The sequence below is a fragment of the Cryptomeria japonica genome, chromosome 10 (assembly GCF_030272615.1).
Source record: "Cryptomeria japonica chromosome 10, Sugi_1.0, whole genome shotgun sequence".
NCBI classification, from domain to species: domain Eukaryota; kingdom Viridiplantae; phylum Streptophyta; class Pinopsida; order Cupressales; family Cupressaceae; genus Cryptomeria; species Cryptomeria japonica.
This window is the reverse complement of record NC_081414.1, coordinates 462,369,220-462,379,234: the sequence shown is the minus strand read 5'-3', so window position 1 is coordinate 462,379,234 and position 10,015 is coordinate 462,369,220.

Below are 10,015 nucleotides of genomic sequence, written 5' to 3'. Positions count from 1 at the left end.
TAGCAGATTATTCTTTAGTCCTTCCACATAGTACACATCATGAGCCTTGAGCTTTCCATCAATATTCAATATACCATGACCCTTAATCTTGATAGAGGAGTTGTCACCAAACTGGACAGAACCACCATTCCAATCATCAAGCTTGATAAAAAAATTCTTGTCTCCGGTCATGTGATTTGAGAAACCACTATCAACTACCCATAAATTCTTCCTTTCAACATGTAGAGCAGTTTTCACAATCAAGCTTGACTCTATCTTGTTCTTCTCCTTCTCTCTCCAAACATGTTTCTCTTCTTTCTTATCCTCTTTTGTCATCTTGTGTTCCGTTTTAGTCTCTATCTTCTGATATGACACTGTTTTCTTTTGCTCGTCAGTTCTCGGCTTACGATGCCTTGCTATGTGACCAAAATTTTGACACTTGTAACATTTTGCATTAGCATTGAAAGATGTATCCAAAGCATTCTTGTAGGACATCTGCACATTTCTCCTACACTCATAACTCTTATGACCAAACTCATTGTAATTATAACATGTGACATTTGTACTTTGTAATGTAGTAAATGAGTTTCTACTCTCAAAACTGGGGTTGACATTAATTTTCCTACAATCTACCATTCTATGACTGAACTTATTACACCAGTGACAATAACCATGAAATTTTGGAGCATACTGGTTAGATTGCCTTGGTCCTACAAATGACTGCCTCACCAGGGGTCTTCCTTTCATGTTGCTAACCCTGGTGAATCCTTCATGATGAACTCTTGCATTTCTCCTTGGATCTACATGTCGGTGCATTGAGTATGACCTCTGGTTCATTGATTGTGTATACTAGTTTGTATGGAGGTTCTTAATAGAATCCGCATATGTCTTCTTACCAGTATCCTTGCTTACGGTGAATGTCTTCTTCTCTTCACCTTCATTTGAAGAAGTAAACTATATCTCCTTACCAGATGTGTCTTTTTTGTTTGAACTTTGACCCTCTTCAAATCCTAATCTACCGGTATCTTTAGATTACTTCTGTTTGCTCAACCCTTTGTCTAAAGCTTTGGTGCTGCCTTCATATTTGCTTCTTACTTTCATCTCTTCCTTGCTTTTCTCTAATTCCTTCTGGAGCTTGAAAATTTCTTCTTCCAGGTTCTGATGCTCCTTCTCCTTTTAACTCAAGCTGGTACTAGTAACTTCACAGATCCTCTTGGCTTCTTCCAATTGAAGTTTTAGATCTACAATAGTTTTCTTGGATTCTTCAAGAGATTTCTCCAACATCTCTTGTTCTTCAGTTGTAGCCTTTTTCACCTTCTTCAGATATCTCCTTGTTTTCTTCAGTTCTTCCAAGGTGCTGATGAGCTCCGCTTCAAGGTCTACTTTGCCTTCTTTCTCTTCTTCTTCTCCTTCTTCATGTACTAGAACCTTTTGTGCCATAAAATGGTTTACTCTGACTTCATCTTCACTGCAACAGTCATCTGTGACACTCTCCTCATCTGTGGTATCATTTTCATGTGTGTAAGGACTGCTCTGCTTCTGGTTGCCTCTTCTACCATGTCGATAGACATTCTTCTTCCCGTCCTTACCATATGATTTTCTACCACTTGATTGATCATCTTCATTCTTGTCACCATAGGGAAATTTTGCAGCCAAATGTCCAATCTTTCTACAGTTAAAACATTTTAGGGGCAGCTTGCCTTTGTATTTTCCTGAACCCTTCTTAAGTCTTTTGACAAAGTTTTCCATGATATCATCAGATTCATCATCGGTTCCATCTTGAGAAGACTCCGCTTTTCCTTTCCTTGATGTTTTGAATGCAACTTCTTTCTTCACAACCTCAGTACCGGTAGTCTTCATCTCATAAGCAGTTAGGGAACCATACAGCTCATCCATTGCAAAGATTTTCAGATCTTTTTCTTCTTCTATTGCTGAAACCTTTGTATCATACTTAGATGTGAGAGATCTAAGTACTTTCTTCACAACCACCTCATCCTTTATTTTTTCTCCAAGCCATCTAATGGTGTTTGTTGCTTCATCAATCCTTTGGAGACAGTCAACAATCTTCTCTTCATCTCTCATCTTCAAAACCTCAAGTTGTTCTCTCAATGTCTGCAACTTGGCTTCCTTGACTTTAGCATCACCTTCAAATATTTTCTATAACTTATCCCAAGTTGCTTTGGCAGATGAGCAGTGCATGACCTTAACAAACATCATTATCAGATAACCCACTAAGAATAGAATTTTTAGCTTTAGCATTGTTCTCATATTCCTTCTTAGCATCTGGATTAGTAGGGGGATTATTAGGGACTGTATACCCATTCACAACCAACATCCATACATCACAACCTAGAGAGGGCAAATAGGTTTCCATTCTTCTACTCCAAAAGGCATAGTTGACACCATCAAACATAGGGGCTTTTGAGGAGGCTGGTTCATTTCTTACCATTGTGAACACTTGACAAGATCTACCCAAGCTAGAGAACGCTCTAACAAAACATGGTACCTAGGCTTTGATACCAATTGCTAGACACAATGGATCACTGAGAGGGGGTGAATTAGTGATTTAACACTTTTCCTCTTGGCAAGGATATACTGGTACTCTATGAAACAAATAGAGTGTTGACCGATAAGCCAAACTATGAAAGCTAATGTGTGTGAAAGGATTTGCTATAACATCAAAACAACTCATACACAAGAATGCATCACATAAAAATAGATATACGAGGAAAACCCAATGTGGGAAAAACCTTGGTGAGAATAGCTATTGGATATCTTCTGCTCCAATCCAACCTCACAATATAACTAATCTAATTACAATTTTAGGGCACCAACCCAAGGAGCATCAACCCCTGATTTATGAGCACCGACTCAAAGGAGCGCCAACCCCTAAAAAATTTATAGGCTACAACCTAAAGGAGCATCAACCCCTGCACTAAGCACCTACTTAGTGAAGACAATATGAAGATTCTAATACAAAAATAAATTCCCTGCTACAAATGAAGTTTTGCAACTCTTCAAAACTCTTCTCTACTGGTTTCAATCTTATCGGTCTGTGAAACCTCCACACACACTACAACACTGCCTTTATGCTCTTCCTTACTCTGTTGAAACTTCTCTTCCTCTATCTGTTGGATTCACTTCTCACTTGCTCACACTTTATCAGGTTCTGTCACTACCGGTTTGTTCTCCGCCGGTTCACACACCTTACCGATTTCTCCTTCTACACACGATCACTTAATATATCTTGTTTTACACTTAAGCAATCTTTTCTATCTCTTTTTCATTCACAAGTATAATCACATCTCATTCCGCAACAACAGTCTCATCGATTTAGACTTGTATATTTAAAAACAAGTTTTCCTGCCAAAAACAAATTCAAACTTCAGGCAGTTAAGGTTTCTTTCCTTCGACCAAATCTTCATCAAATCTTATTTGATCTGCCTTGGATTGTTCACCTACTATGGGGAGATGCATCTGTACACGTTTTCATTCATCCAATGCATGCTTTCTAAAAATAGCAAACTTTACCCTACTTTACGGCCTTGATCTTGGTCGACCTCATTCCATCTAGCTGTTTCTAACTGAAGGTCAATCTGCAATCAGATTTCATGCCCCGATCACCATGCCAAAAACTACTTGATCATTCTTTTTCATCCATTCTTCCTCGAGCCGCAACCGTCAGATAATATCCCATGATTTGTGGATTTATCATTTAATGACCACCAACTACACGAACAACCATGTCGATGAACATTTTATCAACCTCTGCATGTTTGCCACCTCAGTTCCCCATGGCACACTTTGACATACATTCAACTCACCAACAAAAAGTCGGTTCAATCCTGAACATCCCTACCGATACAAACCCTTCTATCGGTACAAACCTTTACCGATATGCCTAATGCACAAGACAACTACTTTTATCAAAATTACATCATACTAACAGTTCATCTTGCCTTCCGGTATCTCTTCATGTCATTTCGTTTAGTTCAACTCATTGGGTGTTGTGATTCATCTAACATTCTACCTCTTCATCACAAACAACCAACCATCATGCTAGTTTATGCCTTACCAGTTAATACTCAGGCATTCCAACTCACTCCTACATCTCACCTCAATACTGGTGATATCATCCGTCAACACATAATCATACTTCTCTTCTTTATGATGGTTCAATCTTCTTCATACCGGGTTGACATACACTACCAGTAGCCTACAATACTAGTTGACATCAATGACAACTCAATGCCAACATAGAATTCCAAATTTCCCATTTTTAGATGAGAGGTATTAAGTTTAAATGGGAGCAAATAAGAAGGATCTATATTTTGAGTAAAGGAGAAAGAGAAAATGATCTGATAAAGTTGTTAAATAATCACTTGCACATAAGAACTAGAAGGAGAATTTTCTAAATGCATGTTATGAGATAAGTAAATTAAATCCAATTTGCTCAATTTCCTTTCTCTTCCTAGTTTGTAGATAGACCATGTAAACCATTTATTCTCATGCTTGGTGAGTTTATTATGAATGGGATCAATAACTCCAATCAAATTTTGATAATATATTCATTTTTAAAATTCATTTTGGTCAAGTTTAAAATAGTTAACCAATTATAATCCTCATGATGTTTCACCATATTAAAATATTCTCCCAAAACCCAATCATCATTAGGAAGTTTTTTAGACACCCAATCCTAAAGAGCATATCTTTCTTTTGGATTGTTAGGAGCATAAATAGAGTAGAAACCCAGAATTTGTTTATTCATAAGGGAAAGGGACCAAAAATAGGTATATGCAGGGTCCTCTCCCTATCAATGATATGTTTGGATGTCCAAGGAGACAACCCAAGCATAGCTCCACCACTATTTTCTTTATGTAAGGTATGAAGGAAAAGTGCTTCTTTCCAAAGATTGAAAATAGTTGTGTCTAAGTACTCATTAGTTAACTTCTTGTAAGAATAACAAATCTAGTTTCCATTTCATAAAAGTTTTGTGACTTTAAATTTTCAACTAGAGTGAGAAAGTTCTCTCACACTCTAAGATACAATCTTGAAATTCATGATGAACCAACTAAGGTATTATCCTCTTGTCACAAGACTCCAAAATGATTAGATATGGAAACCAATGTTCATTCCTCAATATTTCATTTGAAACAACTCATGGATATCTTAACCTTTGTCTAGAATTAGGAGGAGGAGAAATAGATCTATAAGAGATTTTGACAAACTTGGAGAGTGAAAGCCATATGGTTTGTTGGTAGTAGAGTGGATGAAAGAAGAGGAAGAAGAGGGTTCTTTTCTCTTTTAAATAGTCATCCACTCATTACTCAAAATAGAATCTTGATAAGAGACTTGATCCAATAAGGAACTCTCAAAATGAGTGGAATGGTCAAAAGGAGGAATAATAGTGTTTATTTGTAAGGCAGGCGAAGAATTGTTTTTGAGGATTGGTGGTGATTGCTAGATTGATTTAGTGACAAAATTAACTAAAGAAATTGGTGAGTGAAATGAAGGAGACCTATTTAATTTCCTAATAGGTAATTCTCAAATGAAATGTCCTTATTATTAATGAAAAAAGAAAGAATTTGGCTTGTTCAAATAACCTATTGTTTGTTCTATTTCAAAGCCCATTTCAAAAAGTTTAATATTTTCTAGAAAAGATTTGTTCAAATCCATTTCCACACATACCCTTGCATGAACTCTTAAACTAGAAAATTAATTAGAACTTTGTTTGTACCATATAAATTTACAGAGTTGAAGTTATATCCTTAAAAAATAGTTTAAAGGATAAATTTAGAAATGGCAGTTCTAAACACATGAGATAGTATGGTCAAGAAGGTCCTTTGGGATAAAATCAAATGTCTAATCTTGCAAATGATAGACTTGTCTACATATAACCCATGTTCCATATTGCACAATTTTTTGAGCATGCTCATCAGACTTAAACATACAAGAGATATGTACCCTTTATCTTACCCTATAATTGTTTCAATCTACCAAGCCCTACTTTCCCATTTCTATTTAGCCCATTTGTATAGATCTGACTCACTAGGAATTCCTCTTAAAAAATAGTTCTATTTTGAATTTCAACAATGTACTCAACAACTTCATCAGGGAGTTATAACTCTAGGGTTTTACCTAGATCTTTTGCATGCTCTAGGTTCTCTTCTTCTTTTTCAATGTTATCATCAGGGGCTTCATTATTTGTAGTCATTCCATTATTGATTTCTTCCATGACAAGAGCCTCATTCAATATTATCCATATTACTAGATCTAATTATGGTATTTGACTCTTCTGAATAATTCATGCTTCAAATTTCAATATCATCTTCAACCCTTTTTCCTCTTTGTTATTCTTTCTTGAAGCAAACAAATTAATTCCACCTTAGAGCATTATATGCTTGGAGCCTCTTGTTCCCTGTCCTTAACGACATGAAGAATCTTGTTTAGCATTATTTCACCCTTTTCCTCTATCCTCAAAATTCTCAAGAGTTTGTTATTACTTATATCTATCCATGCAACTCGACAAAATCACTATAGTTGTGGTCATTCCCAGTTAGGGTGTGCTACTATTCACTCACCTTGTTTGCTAGGGTTCCTTCTCTCTTCTCTCAAAATGTCCTTACCACATTTTTTTTTGTTCCCCTAAATTCCCTCTTTAGATCATTAAGAGAATGCAACCTAATAAATTCTCTATTTTTCAAAAAAAAAAATCATGATAAATTTATAATGTTAAATTTTACATATTTATATCAATTCCCATGTTAAAGTTAGGTGCACACTTTTATGCTAATTTTTCAGCAAGTATTCATTTACTCACAAGAATAAAATAAAAGTGTAGACACTTAAAATTGTCCCGCACCTACAAGCGCCATCTTGATTATTCCTTTCTTAATTAGATAATTTTAATTATTTAATTAATCTAATTTTATTTTTCTGAATTAATATTATTGTTTCATTTTAAATTAATTATTCAATTTCCATCTTGATCACTTAATCAATCGACCATTTTCCCTTTAGATTAATTAACTAATTTTATTATTATTTATTTAATCTCAATTATTTACTTTAATTACATGGTCTTTTTCATTTAATTAAATTCAATTTCCACTTTTCTAATAATTCATTAATTTCTTTAAATTTTTTTATTATTTAATGATGTCTTCTTATTAAATAAATTTCATAAATGTATATAATGTCGTTTAACCCTCATTTTGAATAAATCAATTTTTCTTCCAAATTCAAACTCAATTTATTCCCCACTAATTTCAATTTCATTTGACATTTTTGGAAACCCAAATGCAATTCAAATGACATTTCATCCTAAATTTCCTACATCGCACGTGGAAAATGAAAACTAATACTAACGTTCAGTTCTAACTAGAAACTCATCAACCACCTTTTCTAAATAGTCAATTATTTCCACCTTTTTGAAATCAATTTTTTCTAACTACTTAGTCAACTCAATTCCACTCTCAATCATGTCTCTTAACTAGGTAGTTAAGTGAGTTAATCTCTCAATAATATCTAGTCAAAATTAGTACTTATCTCACACTAACCCATCTCATTGAATCTCACCTGTTGATCAAATTCTACCTTCAAATCAATCTCCACCACTGAACCAAACCTCTCCAAATCTATAAATTTAACATTAATCCTCCTCTTTCGACAACCACTATCTTAAAACCATAGTCTTTGTAATTCTTGTGTTAACATATTGTAGGTATTTCCAAAGTGCAACTTTAAGAGCCACTTTCCCCACAAGAAGAAGAAGGACAATGGAGAGAAAACATATATGAGTTGATATTGGTTTAATTGTTTTATGGTTTTTTTGATGCTATTATATTGTTGACATCAACAACCTTCACTCCCATTCTCGTGATGGGCGCACATGCTGCCCTTAGAATAGTGGGGGGGGGGGCTCTTTGAATTAATTTGCAATTCTTTGCAGGGTCATCTCAATCGGTGGTTCTTTTCCAATAGAGGTACAACTCTCACAGCAATCAGAGGCAATAACGAAAGAAAGCTGCTCCAACCACTGATAGATCGGTTGGTGCCTATAGTTTCTTTAGGCCCTACTCAAGTTCCTATAGGTCCTGGCAATTGTGTACTTCTCACAACAATAGTTAGTGGATGGCCTGATTGGATCGACTATAATGTATATAACACTGGCCGACTATTGGTCTCAAGTCTGGGAACTATAGGAACAACAAAGCCCCACATCCCACTTTTGTATTATCCCAACCAAAGCTTATTGTGCCTCACTGATCCCAGTTGGTCGTAGCAATTAGGACCAGGGTTCAGTCATCTGGGAGCATCATCCGTATGAGAGAGTGAGGTCTGTATTGAGTTATGATTGAATTTATTTATTAGATTCAAGTTTAGTGGTTGCCTCTTGATCTAATTGACGTGCTAATTTTCCCTCGTAGACATTTTAGTGAACTCGACGTGAACAGACAACCTATTGACTTTTGATTTTTTTTGTGTTTGTAGTGCAGTGAAAAATTAAGGACCTTCATGTATACAGTGATTCACAGGTAGTAATAAACTAGATCAATGATGATTTCTTAACTAATGATAAAAATATTTTGCCATACAAACATATGGTAAAATATTTTAAGCGATACTTTGACCATATCATCTTTGAGAAAGTTCCTCCTATCCAAAACAAGGTAGCAGATGCAATGACAATAATGAGATCTTTACTTGACATGCCAATTAATGTTATACATTTTGATTTCTTAGTAAAGTAGCTAATGGTCCCTTCTTATGATGTTCCCCAATCCGAATGCACGTGTGTGATTGTTAGTCCCAATTCACCCTGGTACAAAGATGTATATTCTTACCTACATGACTAGTACTTATCCCTTGACCTATCTTGTAATCAATGAAAGACCCTTATCCAACAAGCCTCCCAATATGTCATTATTGCAAATACCTTATATTAAAAATGTCTTGATAAAGCTCTCCTTCAATGTCTCAATTCAGAAAAAGTGCAAACAACTTTAAGGGAAGTGCACAAAGATATTTCTGGGGCTCACTCTAGTGGGTTCCTCTCTAACCAAAAAGCTCATGTGCACTAGGTACTATTGGCCAACCATGGAAGAGGATGTATGTAAATTTGTTCAGAAATGTCGATAGTGTTAGATGTATTGTGATCTAGTTCATGCACCAACATAGGATCTGCAACCAATAATGTCTCCATGGCCCTTTTCCTAGTGGGGACTTGATCTCGTGGGGAAGATCAACCCTACCTCTTCTAATAAACATAAATTTATACTCAAAACCACTAAGTTCTTCACCAAGTAGGTGGAAGAAACTCCACTTACATAACCAATAAATAGATAGCTAAGTTCCTCCTCAACTACATCATATGTCGGTATGGAGTACCCCAATCAAAAGTCATAGATAATAGTCACCCATTCAAAAACTAGGATGTTTGTGAACTTTGTGACCAATTCCATATCCAACATTTCTTTCCAACCCCTTAATATCCACAAAGTAATAGCCAAGCCAAGGCAACTAAAAAAACCATTCTAAAAATCCTCAAAATAGTTGTTAATGACACTAGCTGCGATTGGCATATATAGCTAAATCCTACCCTTTGGGCTTATCAAACCTATGTATGCACTCCCATAGGTGCTACCTCCTTCTCCCTTGTATATGGATTAGAGTTCATAATTCCCATTGAGGTCAAGCTACCTTCACTTTGAGTTTCATTGCAACATCTTATCCTAGATGAAGAGTATTGAGTCACCAAACTACATAAGTTGGAAATGCTTGATGAAAAATGATATAATGCTTTCAATCATCTTCAAGAATATCAAAACCATCTAAGGAGGAGATACAATAAGAGGTTATGATTTTGATTCTTTGAGATCAAAGACGTGGTCCTAAGGGAGAATCAAAGGAACCTTGCAGAAAAAGAGAGACTAGGAAAGTTCGAGCCTAACTTGTTGGCACCATATGTCATCACATGAGCTTATAGGAATGGTGCTTAGTAGTTGTCAACTGTAGAAGGTGAATCATTATTTGA